The sequence below is a fragment of the Camelus dromedarius genome, chromosome 8, assembly GCF_036321535.1.
Source record: "Camelus dromedarius isolate mCamDro1 chromosome 8, mCamDro1.pat, whole genome shotgun sequence".
Lineage (NCBI taxonomy): Eukaryota > Metazoa > Chordata > Mammalia > Artiodactyla > Camelidae > Camelus > Camelus dromedarius.
Window position 1 is genome coordinate 58,768,824 of NC_087443.1, and position 22,627 is coordinate 58,791,450.

The 22,627-nt window shown below is 41.4% G+C and overlaps 1 pseudogene; it reads right to left on the reverse strand.

Moving 5' to 3' along the window:
- Window positions 1-20,176: 20,176 nt before the first annotated feature.
- LOC105084383 (SWI/SNF-related matrix-associated actin-dependent regulator of chromatin subfamily E member 1-like) lies at window positions 20,177-22,407 on the reverse strand (annotated as a pseudogene).
- Between the last annotated feature and the right edge of the window lie 220 nt (window positions 22,408-22,627).

Here is a 22,627-nt window from a genome sequence, read left to right on the forward strand (position 1 = left end):
GGCGCCGGGCCGTGCCCTGACCAACCCGGGCACCGCCCTGACTGCGGATTCGCTCCTGTGGGTTTCCGGGCTGACGGGGCAGACTCGGAGTAGCGGATCTCAGCCCCTGGGATCCTTCCAGCCGCAGAAAGGTAAGCGCTTGAAAACCTGTGGGAGAGGCACGGGCCAGAAGGAGGGTTGCAGGGTGAGAACCCGGAAGGTGAAAGGTGCACCTGCCCCATGGCTCTGGGGTACAAATAAACACCACCCTGAACCTCCTCTCTAGTCCTACCTGCGTCTTGGGCCCTGTGGGGCTCCAGGAGGACTAGGGAGGACATTACTCTACTACAGAGAGATGACAGCCCCAAAGGGCCCCGATGGAATCAGCCAGCATTACTGCCCCCAGTAAGTTCTCCCATGACTTGGCCCAGCTTGCGGCATCCATGAAGGATCAGGGCAAAGGCAGAGTTGATATAAGAGTTCAGTTGCTGTTATTTTTCATTGAGGAGAAAGCACCTTGAGCTCCTTGTTGCTGGGAAGCACCCCTGCAGTTGTGCTATGGGGTTCATTGTAGTGAGCGCTGCTGCCTCCTCTTCACATTCCTTGGAACAGCCAGGAATCCCAGGAAAAAAGAAGAGTTAACCCAGCCCTGACTGCTCCTCCCCATACTGCTGCGTCTTCCCTGCATCTCTGTCTTTATGGTCCTTGAATATAGGGGGAGGAGGGGAGGAGTGCTGAGTCTTGTGGATCTCTGGGCCACAGCTCTGGCAACTGTCAATCGCCACCCCAGTTGTCCTGACAAATGAGTCTTCTTAGTGACCAGAGTCCACAAAAGGGACCCGTAGGAAACAGCATCCCTCTCCAGCCAATATAGGACAGAAGCCCTTCTCACCTACGTAAGGTTCAGAGAATACTTTTCAACTCCAGACTGCGGACAATAATCTTCTTCCTTGAATCCCTGATTTTCTCCATGTCCATCAGTGTGTAAGTCTCGGTTCAGCTAACTCAAGAGAAATTTTAACTTATTGCAGGAATACTAGTTTACAGGATCAACAGGAAGGCTGAAGAATTAAGGAAGATTGTTTCAGGAAACACCACCAGATCACACTACAGGAAAGCCTGGTTAGTGCACTGCTATGGGTACCTCTGTCATGAAATTCATGACATGAGTATCACTATGTGTAATCTTTCAAGTCTCCTTCCATCCTTACTAACTTTAATCCTTCAGATTCAAAGCTTGTATGGAATCATTTGATTGGCTAAACCTAGGAAACATGTAGGTGCCAGCTGTCAGAGATGGGGAGAAAACAGTCCTTTAGGTTTCTATATGAAAAGCTAAAACTGCCCCCACCATTTACCTTGTTTGGGGGAAGTCTTCCCAATCAGGAAGAGTGTTCAGAAGCTAGGTTTAAAAAAAGAGGAAAATGGTAAATGCCAATATAGTCCAATCCTTTGGCTGCCCAACATCCACACATGCATTTCTTTCTAAATTTGCAGTCCTTTCCCCCTCAAAATGCTCACATCATGTTACTATCATTTGTACAGAATGTATTCAACTTGCCCCCAAGGGAGACAGTCTAAGCCCTCATAGCTCTAAGTTCAAGATCTTCATTCTATTCCACTTTTAATTCTGTTGGGATTCTATCTCAGTATTTTGCAACCTATGAACTAAACCAAATTGTAAAGTTGATCACCGTCACACATAATACAATAGCAAAGGAAGAAGAACTGGAAGAAAATGCAAATAAGTTCAAATGTATAAATGTCTAACATGACAGGTCAGGAGATAAAAGCCTCTTTCTTTCTGCAATATGAGATTCTATTTTGTATTTATGACCTCCCTCCTCCTTTTTCCATTCGGCATTTCTTTTGCCTTCAGCCATCACATGAGCTAGTTCGCATTCTTTACCCAGCAGAGAAGTAAGCCTTTATTTATGAGGGATCTGAGCCCATGATGGCCCTGCCTATGAAGAGCTACAGTTAACTTTAACTTTTACTTCGATTAACTTTTAAAATTTTAGTTTCCATTAACTGGTATCACTGGACATAACAGCACTAGGAGGCTCCTCAGGGGAGCCCCTTGGTTCCATGAATACTTCCTTTTGCCTGTTGTGTAGAGAAAGAAATTCTGCTTGACTTTCATACTCAGAATTAATCACTCTGGCCAATCCCATAATCACCTTTAACCTGTTCATCCATTGGCATGAACAATCAGAAGTGAACAGGTGGCAATTTCTGCTTACAATTCGGTAAAAATATTGTTTCTCCTGGGGGGATCTTTCTTCCCTTGAGGACTCCCTAACACTAATCTAGCAGAAACAAGGGTCGCAAGAAGTGAGATGGTCATTGGGTACTTGTAGGAAGTGTTACTCCCTCTTTCTGGACCCATATAATTGGGCTATGGGAGAAATAGAATTCTATATTAATCACTAGCCCATAGCATATGCCTCATCCTTGAAGTACTGTAGCATACCGCCAGAAAAAGCTAAGTTGTTCCAACAAAGAGACCAAAAACAATGGCTCAAACAAGATAAGTGTTTTTTTTTCTCTTACAACCAGGGAAGGCAGATAGCTCTGCTCTGTGAACATATCTCGAGACCAAAGCTAATAAGGAAGCTCTGCCATCATCAGCAGATGCCTTCCAAAGTTTTTGGTCCTGGCCAGCTGGCAGCAAAGCTGCCGCAACTCCGAGGCAGGCTCTTTAAGATGACTTGAAAGCTGTACCTTTCAATTCTACTCACACTCCATTGAGAAGAACTAGCTGCAGGAAAGTCAGGGAAATGTAGTCCCTATGTGGACAACCATATGCTCAGGAGAAAGGGAGGATGGGTTTTGGGAACAAGCCGTAGTTTCCACTATACCATTCCATTGATCTGTAGAGTCAGCTGCCTCTGGATGGTGGAATACAGAAGATTGATGAATCTCATGGACATTGGCCTCGTTTTCAAGCTGCAAATGTGAATTCTTGTTAAGAAGCAATGTTGTGTGAGAAATAAGACAACTATAAAGCATAGAGTAAGTTCATGCTGAATAATATTGGTAGAAGCTTGATGATCAGGGAAGGTATATCCAAAATTCCTACTAGGTCCCTCCCTGGTTCACCTGCAGTTATAGAATAGTTTAGGGGACTTGGGGGTGATTGCTGCTGCTGGAAAATTGTCCACTTTGCCGTGATGGTAACCAGGTTAACTTTGGTGTGAGATGTGGAGTTCATGTATGGCTTTCATTTCAATCATGGCGCCATCTGTTCCAGGGGAGGTTGAGCAGGCCCTGAGTTCTCTGGGGAAGGGGACTCAGATCCAGAGTGCGATCTTGTCCGTCTGATGATTGAGAACCCGTTCTATAGTGGGAGGCTTTTGGTGCTCAGTTTCATAAAACACAAATATTTTCACACTCTATTTCCATCCCCAAAATTCTTCTTTATACTTTTTCTTTCCACTTCCTTGCCCCAGGTCTTTAATCTCATTCCTTTTAAGTCCTTGATCATCTGTCTAAACCATTAGCCACTTCCCACACATTCACTGCAAATCTTTACCTCAGGCCATCTCCTGTCTACAGACAGAGTGAGCCACAAAATACACTGTTTAACATTCTGCCCTTTGGGAAGGTCTCTCCTCTCTGTTGTTTTTCAGAGCCACCCCTGAATGCGACTGTACAGCAATGGTCTGTTTCTGGCCAGAGTTGGTGTATTGCACTATAAACTAGACTGGAAACTTTTCTTCCTCAGTCATCTGGTGTTAGATGATCCACATGAGATCATAGATATGGAGTGAGGGGTGGCATATTGCGGTGTGTGTGAGGATGAGGCAAGTTGGCTGCCTGTTGTGAAAAATACACTCTCAGGGTCGTGTAAGTACTGGGTCAGCACCTGAGTGAGTGCCTCTATAAATGTTATACCTTAGGCATCTCGCCTACCACCCCCAGTCCAGGCCCTGGAGAGTGGCCTGTACAGAACACTTACTTATGCTCTCAAGACCTACTTGGACCTGATTCCATATATTCCACTTACACTTGAGGTTGGACTCTAAAGGGTACAGCCAGCACATGGCTAGGTAGATCAGATAGCAGTCAGCACAGTTCATCTTGCTGTCTCATATACACCTAGTGATTTCTGTGAGTGGCTGTTTTCTTTAGGGGAAAAAAAACAAAACAAAACACTCTTGGTTCTTTTCTGGACCATGAGATGTGCCTCCACTGTGGTTATTCTATCATCACAGGCCACAGGCTCCACATAGAACCCTGATGTGCCACGGAAACTCTGGACTTTCTCTGAGCCTTATCCATGTTCTACTCTCTCTCTTTTTATAAAAATTGAAGTATAGTTGATTTACAATGTTGTGTTAGTATGGTCTGTTATCTCTTGATAATTAAATGGAGATGTGATAGGAATCATCACCCTTCACTTTTATAGTCTTTTATGGTAAAATTTTTACAGTTCCTCCAGGATGTAGCTTTTGATTTACTATTTTGGTACACAATGAGAGCTCCAGGGGCTTCCATTTTGCCTTTCCAACTACTGGATTACCAGTGTGTTGTTTTGTTTTGTTTTGTTTTGTTTTGCTAGTTTCTGAGCATAGAAAGAATGATAACCATGGAATGGTTTTACACTGGGCCCGCTGTAAGGCAGATAAGTTCCATGAGCCTCCACTCTGATGGACCACGGGGACCTTCATGTTAGCTGAAAGACAGTGACTAATAATCTCTCAAAAAGGTGAGTGTTTCTCTTTCTCTAAGGCTTAATTACCCTGGGAGTAGGAGTGGTTGAGGATTCCTTGAAGGAAGGCCAAGAGGAAAAATCAATACAGTTCTGTGGTCAAGAGCACAGGTCTGGAGCTGGACTGTGTGTTTGAATTCTCTCTGTGTCTTAGTTTCTTAAACTGTAGAATGGGGGTAAAGTGCTTATTTCATAGAGTGCTTTCCCCCTGTAGTCATGTTTGAGATACAATTTGCATACAGCAAAGTTCGCCCTTTTCAGTGAACTATGTGTCCTGACAAATGCATCCACTTGTATTATCACTGTGGAAACTCACAAATTACAGCAGTAGTGTGTGGTGAATACCACTCTTAGTGTAGCTGGCAAGAGGTGCTCCCAGACTGGCCTGGGAGGAGCAATCAGGGAAGACTGGCTGGAGGACATGATCTCTAAGCTGCGCTGAAGGGTGAGGAGGAATTTGCACAATCAAGGTATAGAACATTTTTAATACCCCCTCCCCCCAAATTCTCTCATACCCTTTTGTAGTCAACCCCTCCCTCATCCCCAGCTCCTGGCAACATCTGCTCTATCTTCTTTCCCTATAGTCTGCCTCTTCTAGAATGTCATGTCAGTGGAATCATACTGTATGTAGACTTTTGAGTCTGGTTTTTTTCACTTGGTGTGATGCAGTTAAGATTCATCCATGTTGTTGTGTGTCCGTGGTTGATTACTTTTTTTTAATTGAAGTACAGTTGATTTATAATGTTGTGTTAGTTTCTGGTGTACAGCATAGTGATTCAGTTATACATATATATTCTTTTTCATTATAGGTTATTGCAAGACACTAAATATAGTTACCTGCACTATATAGTAGGACCCTGTTTATCTATTTTATATATAGCCGTTTGTATCTGCAAATCCCAAACTCCTAACTTATCCCTCCCCACCCCCTTTGGCAACCACAAGTTTGTCTTCTATGTCTGTGAGTCTGTTTCTGTTTTATAAATAAGTTCATTTGTCTCATTTTTAAGATTTTACATATAAGTGATATCATGTTATTTGTCTTTCTCTATCTGATCCACTTCACTTAGTATTACAATCTCCAGGCTCATCCATGTTGCTCCAAATGGCATTATTTAATTCTTTTTTATGGCTGAGTAGTATTCCATCGTGTTCATATGCCACATCTTCTTTATCCAGTCATCTGTTGATGGACATTTAGGTTGCTTCCATGTCTTGGCTATTGTAAATAGTGCTACTATGAACACTGGGGTGCATGCATCTTTTCAGATTAGTTTTCTCTGGATATATGCCCAGGGGTGGGGTTGCTGGATCATATGTTAACTCTATTTTTAGGTTTTTTAAGGAATTTCCATTCTGTTTTCCATAGTGGCTGTACCAAATTACATTCCCACCAACTGTATAGAAGGGTTCCCTTTTCTCTACACCTTCTCCAGCATTTATTGTTTGTGGAAGTAATTCACTGCTTTTCATTGCTGAGTAATATTCCATTATATGGATTACTACAGTTTGTGTAACCATTCACAGTTGAAGGACATTAAGGTTGTTGCCAGTTTGGGGCAATTATGAATAAAGCCAGTATAAACATTTGTGTTCAGGGTTTTGTGTGTACATGTTTTATTTTTCTCTCGTTAAATACACAGGAGAGGGATTGCTAGGTTGTTTGGTAATTACCTGTGTATAGTGTTATAAGAAACCATCAAACTGTTTTCCAAAATGGCTATACCATTTGTTATTCCACCAGCAATATATAAGAGTTTATAGTTATCCTGGTCAATGCTTAGTATGTTCAGTTTTTAAATTTTTAACCATTTTAAGGTAGTGGTATCTTATTGTGGTTTTAATTTGCATTACCCTAATGATGAATGGCATTAAGCATCTTTCCATATGCCTATTTGGTAAAGTGTCTGTTCAAATCATCTGCCTATTTTTTTTTTATCTGCCCATTTAAAACATTGGGTTGCTTATGTTCTTTTTTACTGAGTTTTAAGGGCTCTTTATATATCCTGGGTATAAATCCTTGATCAGGTACATGTTTTGCAAATATTTCCCTTGGTCTATGGCTTGTCGTTTAATTTTCTAAGTGGTGTTTATTGAAGAGCAGAAATTTTACCGTTTTTTATGAAGTTTAATTTATCAGTTTTTTTCTTTTGTGGATAGTGCTTTTGGTGTCATAGCTATGAAATCTATACCTAATCCATGGTCTTTGATTTTCTCCCATGTGTTCTTCTAGATGTTCTATAGTTTTAAGTTTTACACTTAGATTTATAATCCATTTTGAGTTAATTTTTGTATCTGCTGCAAGGTATTGATCAACTTCTTTGGTATATGTATGATACCAAAGAAATAAATCAATACATATAAAGAATTTAGAACAGTGCTTGGCACATGATGAAATTCAATAAATGATGGCTATAATTATTAAAGAATATTCTTTTTCTGCTATTACAGAGTTCCTCACTAAGGACATTCTGTCTTCCTTTTACTTAAGGGTCTTTGGGTTTCTGAAATGACTCAGGTCCAGAAATTGAGGGAGGCACCTCATTCTCTATCATTGAGGCTTACTAATCTGTCATTGTTACTTACTTACCTGCAAGTAACAGAGACCTGGAATAACAGTGTCTTAAGTAAGGTAAAAGTTCATTTCTTTCTCACGTGACTGTCCTAATGTAGGCTGTCCAAGGCTGGATGATTTCTCTATTCCACAAAGCCACTCAAGGACCTACATTCCTCTTTATCTTGTTTTCTCACCATGACTAGAGTATTGCCCTTGTCCACATTCCAAAATGCCTCATAACCACTTTTATATTCTGAGCAGCAGGTTGGAGAAAGAGGAAGTAGAAAGATACAACCCCTACTTTTTAAAAACCTCCGACACACAACATGTTACTTCCACTCATATTCTGTTGGTTAGAGCTTAGTCATATGGCCATGCCTGCAAGGGAGGCTGGGAAATGTAGTCTTTATTCTTGGTAACCACGTGTTCTGCTAAAAATCAGAGGTTCTGCTTCTGTGAGAGATAAGGGGAAACTAGATATTGGAAAACAATTAGTAGACTTTGCCACAGTAACTCAACCAAGCCTCTCCTCACCAGTTTTTACAATTAAAAAAAAAATACTTATCAGGGCGGCATCTTAGTGGACTATTTTGGTTCCAGGCAATTAATTTGAAGAAGCCAAAATGATTATAACGGTCAGGGAAGTTTGTCCATGAGATAACTGTCAGCTCTGTTGACAAATGTGTTATTTATGTTCATTTGCTTCTGCTATTAACTGTCACTACTTAGTCTAAAGTACACAGAGTTCTTCGTTTTCTTTGAAACAAAGAGCCACATACCACCTCACAATGGCACCCTGACCTGTAGAACATAGCTTACTAAAATGCTTTTGGTGCTTCTGTATTTCCTTCACCAATGTATTTTTTTTTAAGTTATTTGAGAAGAAAACATATGGAGCTTTTTCCAGGGACATAATTGGGGGGATGGTCAAGCTGCACCCAATGAATCTTCTCCAATGTGTCTATCTTTATGAGTCTTCAGATTCCTTTGAGGTGATACTGTTTCTGATATTGTAACTTTAGATCAGGCTGAATTTAACGATGTATGACACTTATAAAAGATTCTGAAGTTGGTGTTCTAGCTTGAGTAGCTGGGAGCCTGGTTTCTGTGACCTACCTGCTCCTTCAAACAAAATCACCCGCAGCCCCAAATTGGCATGCCAAAATTTGACATATCTGAATAAAATGTTGAGCAGAAAGGGTGGGCCATGAGGATAAATGGTGTCCTCTTGCAAGGTAACTCCAGGAGAAGTCAGGGCATCGTCAGTCAGGGGAGGGGCATTGCCAGACAATGGGGAGGAGCTGCTTCAGCTGGTAAGGAGGCTCAGTGGCAGTTGGGGTTCCCTCTGAGTGTCTCTTATATAGCCTGTTCCGGTTCCTGGGGTCCCACTTTTCCTCATCAATGTCTTAAATTTATAAGACTGCTATTTGTCTAACATTATAATTCAAGAACCATTAGATCAAATTCCAAGATTGGTTTTCATTTATGTTACTACAAAAGATAAGATACATTTTTAAGCAATGATAGAAAGTCCATGGGTTTAAGTCATTACTTTGAGCTGATAATTTAGGGTTCAAGCTTGTTATCCAATTTCCATAAGCTGTGCTGTGGTTTTAGAAGCTGGTTCCTCATCCCAAATGGTCTCCTAAGCCTGTCCTCTGTGGAAATTTCATTTTAGGTGACCACAGGCAATAATTTAATTAGCTGGTTTGCATTACAGAGCATAGGCTAATAATTCCCATTCCTGAATACCAATAGCGCTAGCTAAGGTAAATAACCAACCCCCATGCCCTCTATTCCCCTGCTAATCTTTTGCCAGCCATCTTTTTTCTTGTACCAATTTATGTACCAGTTAGGGTTCTTGACAGCAAGCACATAAATTAACTTTGGCTACCCTAAAGATAAAAGCATAAAGAGAGTTTTTGGAAAGATTTTGGGTAGCTCATAGAATCCACATAAATGCCAAAAGAATCAGTGTGCAGGAACCAGGAAGGAAGCAAATGCAGCCAAGTTCAAACAACAAGAGTGGTCTGGTTGGGAGTCCCCACTGGTATCCCTGCCACTGCTCACTTAATGTGGCTGGTGCCGTGCTCCCAGCCCCACTGCCCTCACTTTGAATAATTTTTCAGCTGTCCCTACACCTTTGAGTCATCCTGAAAGGAGCATTAACTGGCTCAACTTGGGCATCTGCCCACAGGCTAGCCAAGAGCAGGTAGAGAGGGAAAGCTCTGGCCCTTTAGCTTCTCTAATGGCAGATGAGATCCTGCCTCCCTCCAAGACACATACAAAGGGGGTTCCTCCCAAATTGGAGAGAGCCAAACACACACACACACACACACACACACACACACACACACACCCTTGTAGTTGGGAATTTCCTGGCTTTCCCTTTCTTCTCCACAGGTGCAAATGCCACACCAGGCCATCGGTCCAACTTGGGGTGTCTTCCCAATGTGGGGCTGGCCCTGCCCAAGTTGGCTGGGCTTAGTCCCTGCTTGGCTGGATGCTGGTTTCAGCATCACTGTCTTGGTTGCAGAGGTCGGTGGGTGGGGAACTCTGTGAGTCTGGGAACTCACAGAGGTCTGTTAAGCCAAAGAATGAAGAAAGTATAGTCTTTATAATTTTCTCTAGTGGCGATCTTAGCCCATTTTGGTGCACCTATTTTTCCATCTTTGATTCTCTCTTGTTTTTTGGTTTCCATGTTCCCATTTCTCTGATTCCATATCTCTTCTCTTGATTTTATACCCTAAAGCCCTGGGCACAGGATACCCCTAAAATTTGGCCTCTACTCTCTAATGGGGGGCAGGATTGGGGAGGACTCTCCCTCTGCCTTTAGCACCCAAGGCAAAGGAAGAGTCTTGAGACTGCGCTCCCCAGTACCAGAAGGTGGTGAGAGGAGAGCAATCCTGGGTCTCCCCACACTGTGGCCACAGGGATCCGCAAGGGGGTGCTCGCCCATGCTGCAACTGTTTCAAAGAGTCTCTAACTGGCCTCCGAGAATGCTTCTCAAAGATTGAGGAATAGGGTGGAAAACCACCACACACAGAAAGACTTGGGAAGGGCTCAGTGCAGTATGAAGAAGAGTGTAGTCTACCTGAATCCCAGCATTCATTCAGGAGCCGGGAGAAGGTCGATCCTCAGACCAATCGTCAGCCTCAGGCTTCCAAAGAGAGAGAGTGGCCAGCACTCCTTCTGTGCCCCATTCAGCATCTCTGCCAAGGAGCAGCACTCCTCCAGGGAGGACACTGGGTACAGTTCATCTCGTGTCCTTAGGGCTTGGATGAATGAATGGCTCAACATACAAACGAGCAAACAAAGTATAATGCTTAAGATGTGCAGGTATACATGCACATGTATGAAAAGACATATATAACAAACATTCATTGGAACATTATTTGGAATCTCAAAAGATTGGAAACAAAAGACCATCAATAGAGAACTCAGACAATAAATTAAGGTATATTCATCAGTGTAATACGTGCAGCCATGAAAAGAATGAGAGAGCTCTAATTACAGTGATGTGGAACAAACTCTAAGGTATATTGTTAGGTGTAAAGAACAAGATGCAGAATAGGACGTGTGCTAGGTTGCCCTGCACTTGTGCGTGTGGGGAGGGAGAACAGGTGGGTCTGAATATGAATAGAAAAGCTCAGGAAGGACACCCAGGAAATTTATAGCTCTGGTTCTCCAGGGAGAGCAACAGAGTGACAGAGAGGGAAGGTGGGAGGAAGGCTGGCTTGTCACTGCTTTGAACTGTTTGAATTTTGTGTTGTGTGAGTATATTATTTACTCAAAAAAAATGTCAAGAGCACACATTTGGAACCACAGATTTGGATGGCTGTCCCCATTCTGCCACATACCAGCTGTGTGATGGTGAGCAAGTTATACTACTGAGTCTCAATTTCTTCATCTGTGAAAACGGACTGTTAGAAGTCTTCCCAGTGCTTTGGAGTGTGCCAAAGAGTATGGCACGTTTGGGGAGCCCAGGGTTTCGGGGCACTGCTGCCATTTCCACCACTACATGCAGATGATCAACGAGGAGAAACCTCTGGCTGGGAGAGGCCAAAGTCACTTATTAAAACCTCACAAAAGGAAATACAGTGAGAGATCAACAGTGTGATCCCTGACCCCACCAAACTTGGACCCCAGTTTGAAGAGCCAGCTTAAATGGCCTCTTGGGTTTCATCTCTGGGTGACATTCTCTGACAGACCCTCTCCCCCTACTTCAGTGACCATGCCCAAGACCAACTCTCAGGGACTCGGTCCCAACACTAGATGGTTATGTCGTAAAATTCTTCTCTTGTTTCCTTTCTCCCTGTGTCTTACTAATGAGAGAATGGCGTAAATACAGATGAATATATGTAGTCATTTGGGGTTCTGCAAGGAGAAGTGATTTCGAGGTTAATGGTCTTCAGAGACATTCTCCCTAAAGTGAGCGGCAGTTTGAAGCAGTGCATAACGCCACTGCTGTGGTGTGGACCCTGTGTACAAGCTACAGGCCAGGGATAGTCTCTCATTCATCAGTTTTTCATCTGACAAAAATGAATTCAGCCCCTTCTCTCTGGCAGGGATGTAATGGGAAGTAAGCTGGAAGTTACAGTCATTGATTCAACAAATCAGCTAAACAATCAGATAAACGAATCATGGGGAAGTGCAACAAGAGGCAGAGAGACAGCCAGGCTCTCCAGAAGCACCAGCAGAGGTACAGGATCCAGGGGCAGGGTCAGCAGGCTCCCCTGGGAGGAAGTGAGGCTTCCCTGGGAGGAAGTGAGGCTTCATCTCACACCTGAGGGCAGAAGGTGGAGGACGAGCCCAGGTGAAAAGAAGCAGTTTTCCACCAGCTGTTGTGAAGGGGAGACGGTAGGGGTAAGTGGCTCGTGCAAGGCCCAATGCACTGTAAATGCTTCATCAGTTCTGGATGGCATGTGAATTTCCCCAGACCCCTGGGCCTGAGTTCAGAGCTGCCATCACCCCAAAAGGCCACAAGGGGGAGCTCGTCCCCTGTTACTGTGTTTTCCTGTCTCTGGAGCTGCAAAGTAGAGCCCTGCCCTTTAAGGGCCATTACAAAGCTATTGCAAAGTGCGCCCAGACATCCGCAGCCCCTGCCAAGGCTAGTGTGTGTCGGAGCCTAAGTGACTCCTGACAGCCTTGTTCTGGTGTTTTCTCTTAAAACTCAGGATTTGTTCCTCTGAATTCTTACCACCTCAAAATAACTCCAGTTTCCCAAAATAGCCACCAGTTATGTTCTTTACACCCTTCCTGGTTCTTCTCACCCACACCAGGCATCCACAGGGCCTGTTTCCAAGAGCAGCTCCCATGGGGACGAGGTACTGGCCAACGATGTCTCGGGGCCATCTAGGCCAGCAGAGCTTCATTTCTCTGCACCTGTCCACTGCCAGCCAGGCCCCCAGTCCCTCTCCAGGGATGAAGAGAAGGTATTCTCCCACAAATCTCCTTCCTGAGTTAGGAATGTACTCTTTGTTGAGAACCCCACAGTCTCTGTCCTGATGACTTCTGGAGAGGATTTGATGGCTACATGCTCTGGAGTGAGACGGATCTGTTGTCTGGTCCTCACTCTGCAGGTGACCTTGTGCAAGTCACATCCACTCCATGGTCATCATCCGTGAAACAGAGATTAAAAGATCTAACGTCTTACTTGTGGGATGCTACTTATAGGTGTCCCTGGAAAAAGGAATATTCACAGGCAACCTTATTCCTTTTCTCCCCCATGAAGATCTATAAACCAGCGCTGAGACAGGCAGACAGACAGGTACCTCCCAAAGGGAGAGGGGCCATTTCCTGACAGATGGCTTTGAGCCAGAGATAAACCTGGGTTCAGGTGGGGGCTGGCAGGAAGTCAGCACTCTATTTAACTCTCTCCTGGGAGGAGTCTGGCTGAGGTGGAGGGCTGACAGGCACAGGGCCTGATAAGGTCAGAAAAGGGACAGCGGAAGGATTTCCAGGTGGAGGAAGCACAGCCACTGATGGACTTTGTGGGTCAGTTACTGGGGACTGTCCTCTCCAGGAATAAGATCGCAACCACCTGTGCCCCGTTCAGTGCCTGGCACAGAGAGGGCAGCCTCCTGGGGTCCAGAGCAACTGGGGCCTCCATCCCCTGGGCTCTATTTTACTTCTTGCTCTGCATGATGGGGTATTGGTTTTATAACTAATTGTTAAACTATACAAATAAGTTGTATGGATTTTCCTTTATCGTTCTTTTTTTTTTCCTCATTGTCAAACATAATCTCTTTGTGCTTCTCTCATGAAGTAGAGACAGGGGGCTTTGAGCATTCGTTGCCTGCCTTGTCATCTCCCTCTCCCAGCCTCCTTGTCTCTGAGGGGTTCTGAGGAACATAGTTTCAGAACCTTCAGACTGGTCCACCTTTTGTTTCACTGTCATCTTCTAAAGGGGCTAAATCATCAGTTGACTGTAATGGGTCCCGATGAACCAGAGCCATACAAGGCCTTCTCTTTATATATATATACATGCACTTATTTTTCTTCCCTTCATCTCCGTCAGTGCCCGTATTTCTGCTTTCCCCCAGAGACACTTACTGTATTATATTTGGCCCATGTCCTTGGGTATAGATGTGTCTTTGAAAACTATATTGTGTTTTGAATGTGTGTGCATTTCAGATCTCTTTTTATTCCATACTTTTTTTCACCACTTTTAAGACTAATCCCTGTTATTCTACATACCTCGAACCCATTGCTTTCAACTGCTACCTATTTACTCCACAGAATGCATCTATCTGTCGTGGTTTACTTATTCATTCTCCTAATGATGGGTGCTTAGGGTGCCTCCAGCTCTCTGCTGCTGCAAACAGCACTCATACATGGTCCCTCATGGACCTGAATTTGGGTTGCTCTGAAGCGTAAGACCAGGAGGAGATAAGGCAAGGCAAGGTAAGCAGGTTTAGAATTGGCTAGTTTAAATCATTTCAGCGGGCTTTTGGGTGTAGGGGCTGTGTCTAGCAGCCTAGTACCGGGTGCTGGGTGATTAGGGCAAGGGAATAGAGGCCTGGAGTGAAAGAGCCCAGAACGGAGGGCGTGGGGTGGGAGAGCTCTGGATTAGTTAGTTTGCATATGAAAGGTGTGCTCCCAGGTGAGTCCTTTACTAGCTCTAGGACGTGACTGGCCCCCCAGAGGTCAGTCTCTTCCAGGGTTAGCAAGGCCCCAGATATCAAAGCATCAGAATAAAAAGACATGCTTAGTACTGCGGGCTTGGTAGAACCTAGCTGCGATGCAACCTGAGCTGAGAAAAAATGTTTAAAGGAGTTAATTTTGATTATCATTTCAATCATTTTACTGATTGTTGGCTTATTTTCTATTTCTTTTTGTTCAAAGTTTGGCATTTTATATACTTCAATAAACATCCATTTCTTCTGGATTTAAAATTTTATTGGCATAAAGCCACTTCTAATTTTTGTTTACTTGTAATTTTGTTGTTTACTTATGAAATTTCCCAACACACAAACAAGAAAAGAGAACAATGTAAGAACATCTGTGTATCCACTAACTTTGGCAAATTTTAATACTAGAAAATATCGGCTACAGAAGTTTTACTGAAAAAATTATAGATACAACTGAGGCTGCCAGGTACCTCTCCTCTGTCCCACCCCACTCCCTCCTTTACCAGAGGAAACCACTGTCATTCATTTAGTGTTTATCATTCCCATGTACACTTTTACACTTTCACCCCATTTTTGTTTCCTTAACTATCTCATGATTTTGTCTTCAAAAAGTTAAACTCAATATAAATAGGATATAAGGCACTTATGATTCTGTAACTTCTCTCTGGCTTCCCATATTACGTTCTGGAGATTATCCATGTAAACGGGTGTAGCTCCAGCTCATTTTAACTGCTGTATAGAACTCCGCCATGTGGCTGTACCTCCAGTCTGCTGCTGATGGCCATTTAGGTTATTATAAACTTGTTGCAATCAATCAGTGGTGAATATTCTAGTCCATGTCTTCTTGTGAACAGAGGTGAGAGTTTCTCCGGATGTACACCTGGAAGTGAAACACAGGGCTGTGGGCATGCACATCTTCCACTTAAACTCATACATGAACTTATACTCCCATCAACATGTGAGTCCCTCGTTCCCTACTTCCTTGACAACACTTGCTCTGGTCAGATGTTAAACAGTCTTCCAATCTAATTCTTCTGAATTGGTCTCATGTTTAAAAATTTACATTTCCCTGGCTTCTAGTAAGGTTGGACATTCTTTCACATGCACGTTGGCTGTTGAGTTTGTCCTTTCTATTGGGCTGTGTGTTATTGACTTGTTGGAATTCCTTTTATAGTAGTCTGTGTCCCGACCCTCTGTCAGTTATGTGCGAGTAAGTCTATTCTCCCAGTCTATGCCTTGTGTTTCAACATTGCCTGTGTCATTTTCATATGCAATTTAAAAATTTGAATATAGGCAAATACATCAGTATTTCCATTAATGATCTGAGCTTTCATTCCTTGTTTAAGAAATCTTGCCCTATCCCCAAGATTCTAAAAAAAAATCCATATTTTTTCATAAAAAAATTTAGTTCTGCTTCTCACATTTAAGTCTTTAATACGTCTAAGTTTTGTTGTATATATGATATGAAATAAGAATCTGATGTTTTCCTATTTGGAGAGCCAACTAATTCACAACATGCAGAACCACTTCTGTTATATCGCATGTATTTGCAGACAAATGAGTCTTTTTCAGGGCTCATTATTTTGTTCCACTAGATTATTTACATGTCTATTTACAGCACATAGTATTAATTGCTTTGACTATTTTTATAATCTTTGTTGTGTCTGTAATTATTTCCCCTTATTTTATTCTTTATTTTGTTTATTTGCATCTTCTTCCTTTTTCCTTGATCAATCTTTCAGAGATATCCCTATCTTGTCAATCGATTCAAAGAACAGGGCTTTAGTTTTGTTAATCTGTTCTTTTTTTGTTGTAATTTTCAATGTGACTGATTTTTTCCTTGTCTTTGATTTTTGTTCTTCACATTTGTATGTTTGTGTGTGTTCTGCTGCTTTTTTTTTTTTTTTTTTTAGCGTGGTTTGTAATTAGGTTTATTTATTTATTTATTATTGGAGGTCCTGGAGATTGAACCCAGGACCTTGTGCAGGCTAGGCACGCACTTTACTATGGACCTATACCTTCCCCCCATTCTGCTGCTTTTTTATCTTCCTGAGTTAAATGCTTAGCTCATTTCTTTCTAACTCTTTATTATTTTCTGATAAACATATTTGAAGCTATAAATATTCCTCTAAGTACTATTTTAATTTTGTCCCACAAATTATGACATGCAGTGCATTCATTGATTATTTTCAAATACTTTTAAGTTTTCCTTATCATTTCCTTTTTAAACCAAAAATAATTTGAAAGTATTACCTTAGTTTACAGACATAGAGGATTTTTAAAGTTACCATTTTGTTGTAAATTTCTAATTTTATTATACTGTGGTCTGAGAACTTTTTTTTATGTTGATTCTTTGAAATTAATTGAAGCTTCCTTTATGATCTACTACTTGGTCAAATTTTGCTAATGTTTCATAAATAGTCCCAATTTTGAGGAGTAAATTTCTCTATATATACCTGTTAATTTGAGCTTATTAACATATTGTTTAATATGTTAATTTTAATGTCTTTGTTTAATTTTTGTCTACCTCAACTATCAGTTCTAGGAAAGAGCTATTAAAAATCTCTAACTGCCATGGTTGATTTATCTAGTCCCACCCCAAACCCAGGTTTTGTCAGTTGCTATTTATATATTTTCATCTATATCACTAGGTGCATTTGTAGTCATAGCCATTAGACCTTTTTAATTTAGTCTTTTACGAATATATACTGTCCTTCTTTGTCCTTTATGATGTTTTTCACCTTAAAATCTTTTTGGTCTGTTATGAAAACTGATACAGTGACTTTATTTTGGTTGATGTTTTAGTTTATCTTTTTTCTCTTTATTTTCAGCCTTTCTGCATCCCCTTTTAAATTGATAACATTTTATTTCAATGTATTACTTACTTTTAATCTGAGGTTCTTTGTCTTTTGATTTGTCAGGATAGCCCATTTATTTATTTTATTTGCTGTTATATTCAGACCTATGTCAGACATCTTATTTTTATCTCCTATTTACCATATTGAATTTCTTCTCTTTTTTCTCCTTCCATAACTTTCATTGGATAGATTGAATTTTCTTTTGTTGATTTGAAAGTTATACATTCTGTTTTCATTCTTCTGGTGTTACCCCTAGCTTATGATAACCCTTACTTGTCTTTGTTTTCCTTTATCAATTTTTAGCTTATCAATAACTATATATTTCCCTCCACAAAAGTGTGTGCTCACCTCGCAATGGACTTCACTCCACACCCTTCCAGACACATACCCCTGTCATGTTGTATGATCTAGAATTTTAGTGCTCAGTGATGGATATAGCTTTTTGTCTTTTCATTTTTAGGCTTACTTATCTAGACAAATACATACCTCACTAAATTCTTTAGTCAACCTTCATTCTCATATCTTATAGTGTTCTCTGGGATTTTCTGGGATTTTCTTTGCTAGTGTACTTCCTCCAAAAGTGTTTTCAAAGAGGGCCTTTGGGTAAGTAAATCTTCTAAGACTTTGAGAGTTTGAGAATATCTTTATTTCACTTTTACATGAAAAGTTTAGTCCTAAAGCTCTTTCTCTTGCATTCTGTATTGCTGCTGAGAAAAACCAATGTCGGTGTGATACTTGTTCCCAGTGGGTAGTTTGTATGTGTGTTGTTTTTCATGTTTGTTTGCTTGTTTGTTATGATTCTCTAGAAGCTTTTAGAATTTTTGTCTCATACTTTATTAAATTTTACTGTAATGTTCAGGTTTTTTTTTTTAAATCTATCTTGTTGGTACTCAGCCTGAAATCTTACACTTTTCTCTAATTCTAGGAAATTCTTGGAATTCTTTAACTCATTATTTTAAGAAAAATGTCCTTCCTTCCAGCTTTTTTTCCTCTTCTTCTGAAACTTTCATTTTAAAGGCATGTCTATCTTCCATATCTATTAACTTTACCCTTGTATTTTTTCATCTCTTTATTCCTTCCTGATACCTTTTGGGAAAGTTCATCAACCTTGTCATCCCATTTATGAATTAATTCTCAGTCTGAATCTATTCTGCCATTCAAATTACATATTGAATTCTTCATTTCAGCTGTTATATTTTTTGTATTGATAGCTCCTTTATACATTCTCATTCCCTATTTCAAATTTATATTATTATCCATAATCTCTTAGAGGGCTTTTATTATGATTATTTTAACATTTTGTTCTTGCTGGTCCACTAATTCTGCTTCATTTCATATAGGATGTTCTTTTTTTTTTTTTTGATTTTCTTTTATAGAGATTGCACTACTCAATGTCTTCTTGTTTTTCTTTATGAGCTCATGTTCCCCTGGGGCATCATTCCCTTGACTGGTGGAGTGTACCTAGGGAGGGAACTGCTACTATCTGAATTCTTTATTTTGCCACCACCTCCAATGACCCCCCCACCCCATTTGCTTAGGCTGGAGAGGACGTGACTTTGGAGGAGCCCACTGGGTTTCAATGTGGGTTCTGCTACTCCTGAAATGCCACTCTCCGAGGTGGACTTACCTTTCCTCTGGAGATTCAACATGGAGTGGTTAACAGGAGGTAAGAATGCCGAGCAGTAAGCTACAAGGAACCTAGGTCCCTGTGGTGGTTTTGTACTGTCACCTTGGTTAAACTGGAAGTACATTTTAAAACACCCTTCCCTGTATGATTCTTGGCTAGAATTGAGCTAAGGAGAAATTTGCTCAAGATTTGGAAGCTGGAAGTAAAATAGCTCTGAAGGATTTATGCTTCTGAAGTTGTCATGGCTAGAAGCAGGAAGAGATAGACACAAATGTGCCAGAGTGTTCCTACTTGTCCTTACTCAAATTCCTGAGTGCCCAGCTCTTCTTCCTCATTGCCAGCCCTGATAAACAGCAGAGACCTGAGGCCCACCCCTAGACACTGGGCAAGAACTTGCAGAAGTACTATCTGTGAAGAGACAACATCTTTTCACAGACTTCTACAGCAGACCCTTCTCTGTCCCCATCCAGGAAACTGACATACGTTGCTTCCTTATTTCCCTGGGAGCTCTGGCTTGTCCCCCAGCATACACACAATCTGTTCTTCTCAATGGCTAAGTAGTGACTTTCCCATGATCCTCCAACTCCCTTTTGTGATCTTTACTTCTCTAGCACCTCCAATGATTGAATAAAGTCTAATTTCTATAATAAATTATTGATCCCATGATATAGTGGTTCTTCTTCTCTGATTGAACCCTAGTAGATACAGTCCCTGCAGACTTCATGGAGCAGAATTTCTGCACCAACCCTGGTTTCTCTAACTCTGAACCTTTACGTGACTAAGAGGTACCTTTCTCTCTTGTTCAAGCCACTGTTATTTTGGTCTGACTTCAGAACCAAGACATCATTTGTTTTGGACTAGATTAGACCTTGAATCTCTTATTCCAGTTGTGCCCCAACCCGTAACACAGAACTAACATGGAGCCATTGACTGAATGAATGAACCTTCTCTAAGGTGGCTACAGAGACAAACTCTTCAGTGGGTTTTCCTGGGAGTGTGTAGCAGCTCTGAATTCCTTACGTGGTAATTGGCTCGTCAGAGTTTGCAGCCCAGACATTCTCCCCATCATCCTCTCTCTTTCCAAAACCTTAAACTACTTTCTAAACATTTGGTGCTTCACCAGCAGTTATTACTGTGCATAAGAGGGGATGATATGTGTGCTCCAGACATCAAGGCCTATGTGTGATGTGTTGAATGATCATTGGCTAACTGCCTACCAAAACCCTCCTAGCTGAGGAGTGGGCCTGGCCTGGGATCGCCACTAGTCCACTGAACACATATAGGAACTAGGGGGTAGAAGGGGCCATTTCTCAACACACTTTAGTGACATCTGCTAAAATGGTTTTATTAGCTCCTTGCTCTTCTGCAGGAACGATACTGCTGGGACCGAGGTCAGCTTGCTCTGCTGCCTTTTTCTCCCCTTCTCTGCCTTTTTAGGCCTATTCCTCTGCCTGTGCCATTTCAGCTGTGATTTTCTCCAGATCCACTTTTACCTTCAAATGATACGACCTTTGGAGTTCACGGTTGAATGAATCTGTCCTTTCCAGGAATTTCCTTTTCTTGTCCTGGTGTTGCTCCTCTATTTGAAAAAGTTCAGCTTCTAGTTTTTGCTAATGAACTATTAAGACCCAGACCTGTAGTTTGAGGACCTGTCTTCTAGCTGTTGTGATAACTGACTGTAAGTCCGGCACCACACTCTCACTAAGCATCGTACTGATGAGGTGGTGGTTTCTCTGGAAAGAGATAATTCTGTATGCTTCATTGAAAAGCCATCAACAAAAGATAAGATAGGAGAAAATCTAGGTGAACTTGACAATGAATTTTTAGATACAACACCAAAGTTATGACCCATGAAATAAATAATTGATAAGCTGGGCTTTGTTAAAATTAAAAACTTCTGCTCTGCAAAAGACATTACCAAAGAATGAGAAGACAAGACACAGACTGGGAGAAAATATTTGCAAAAGACATATCTGATAAAAGGCTGCTATCTAAAATGCACAACTCTTCAAACTCAACAGTAAGAAAGTGAACAATTCTGATTAAAACACAAAAGATCTGAAAAGAAGGTCACCAAAGAAGATATGCAGATGGAAAATAAGCAATATGAAAATATGCTTAATATTGTATGTCATTAGAAAATTGCAAATTCAAACAAGATACTAATGCACACCTATTAGAGTGGCCAAACCCAAAACACTGACAGCACCAAATGTCGGCAAGGATGTGGAGCAACAGGACCTCTCATTTATCGCTGATGGGAATGCCAAATAGTACAGCCACTTTGGAGACAGTTTGTCAGCTTCTTCTAAAACTAAACATACTCTTACCATATGGTCCAGCGATTATGGTCCTTGGTGTTTCTCCAAAGGAATTGAAAATGTATGTCCATGTAAAAACCTGCACACAGATGTCTGTAGCAGCTTTATTCATAATTGTCAAAACTTGGAAGCAACCAAGATGTTCTTCATGAGGTGAATGGGTAAGTAAACTGTGGTACCTTCAGTTAATGGAATATCATTAGCACCAAAAAGAAATGAGCTACCAAGCTGTGAAAAGACATGGAGGAAACTTAAATACATATTACTAACTGAAAGAAGCCAATCTGAAAAGTCTACATACTAGGTGATTCCAATTATATAACATTATGGAAAAAGCAAATCTTTGGAGACAGTAAAAAGATCAGTGGTTGCCTGGGGTTAGAGAGGAGGGAGAGATAAATGGGCAGAGCACAGGGAATTTTTTGAGTTGAAAAACCATTCTATATGATACAATAATTGTAGATACATGACATTATACAATTGTCAAAACCCATGGAATGGGGTTCACACCAAAAGAGTGTACCCTACTGTAAGCTATGATCTTTGGGCCATGATGATGTGTCAGTGCAGGCTCACCAATTGTAAAAAAGTAGGGGACGCTGATAGTGAGGGGGAGACTGTGGAAGTGAGGTAGGGGTAAGGGGTATACAGGAACTCTCTGTGCTTCATGTTCAATTTCACTGTGAACCTAAAACTGCTCTAAAAAAGTCTAATTAATTAAAAAGCCATCGTCATAATCCTCTGGATCTTTAGCAGGCTGAATGCTCTTGTAAGATTCTTTTTTCTCTATGTGAGATTGTTTCTTCCTCTAAAGCAGCTCCTGTGTGATTTTTTTCACGTGTGTAAGGACGGATTTAGGGGAATTATGACAGGCCTTCATAAATTCACTCTACTCTATATTTTCTGCTTTATAGTTGTTTAAATATCCTTATTTCTCTTCGTCAGTGAGATCTTGCCATATGCCACCAACAATCTTGCCAGCTTCCCACAGTGTTAGGTCAGGGTAAGAAGCCTTCACTTGGTCCTAGACTTTTCTGCCAGCCCTCGTGGGTGGCACCAGTGCTTTATCTTTGGGGTTTTGAATCATAATACCAGAGGACACCATGACCTGGCTGTTAGTGCCCAGGGTTCCCCTAGCCTCTAGTGGGCAAGATAACTCTATGGCGTGCTGCGCATTTGTGTTGCAGGAGCTGGGGCATAAGATGGTCTTTTTGACATTGTGAAAGGTTAAGTTCTCAGTTCCTTAAGAGTGACTATGAGACACAGAAACTGCGCCCACCATTCTGGCTTCACTCTTATCTCTCTGGTTTTGTCAATGGAGGAAGAATGCCTGCATTTACCATCCCACCAATATACTATCTGATATCACTGGACTAAGTCCCTGTATTATAATTTTTTACTTTCTACATTCTTGATACTCTGGTAGCTGGGGCCTTAT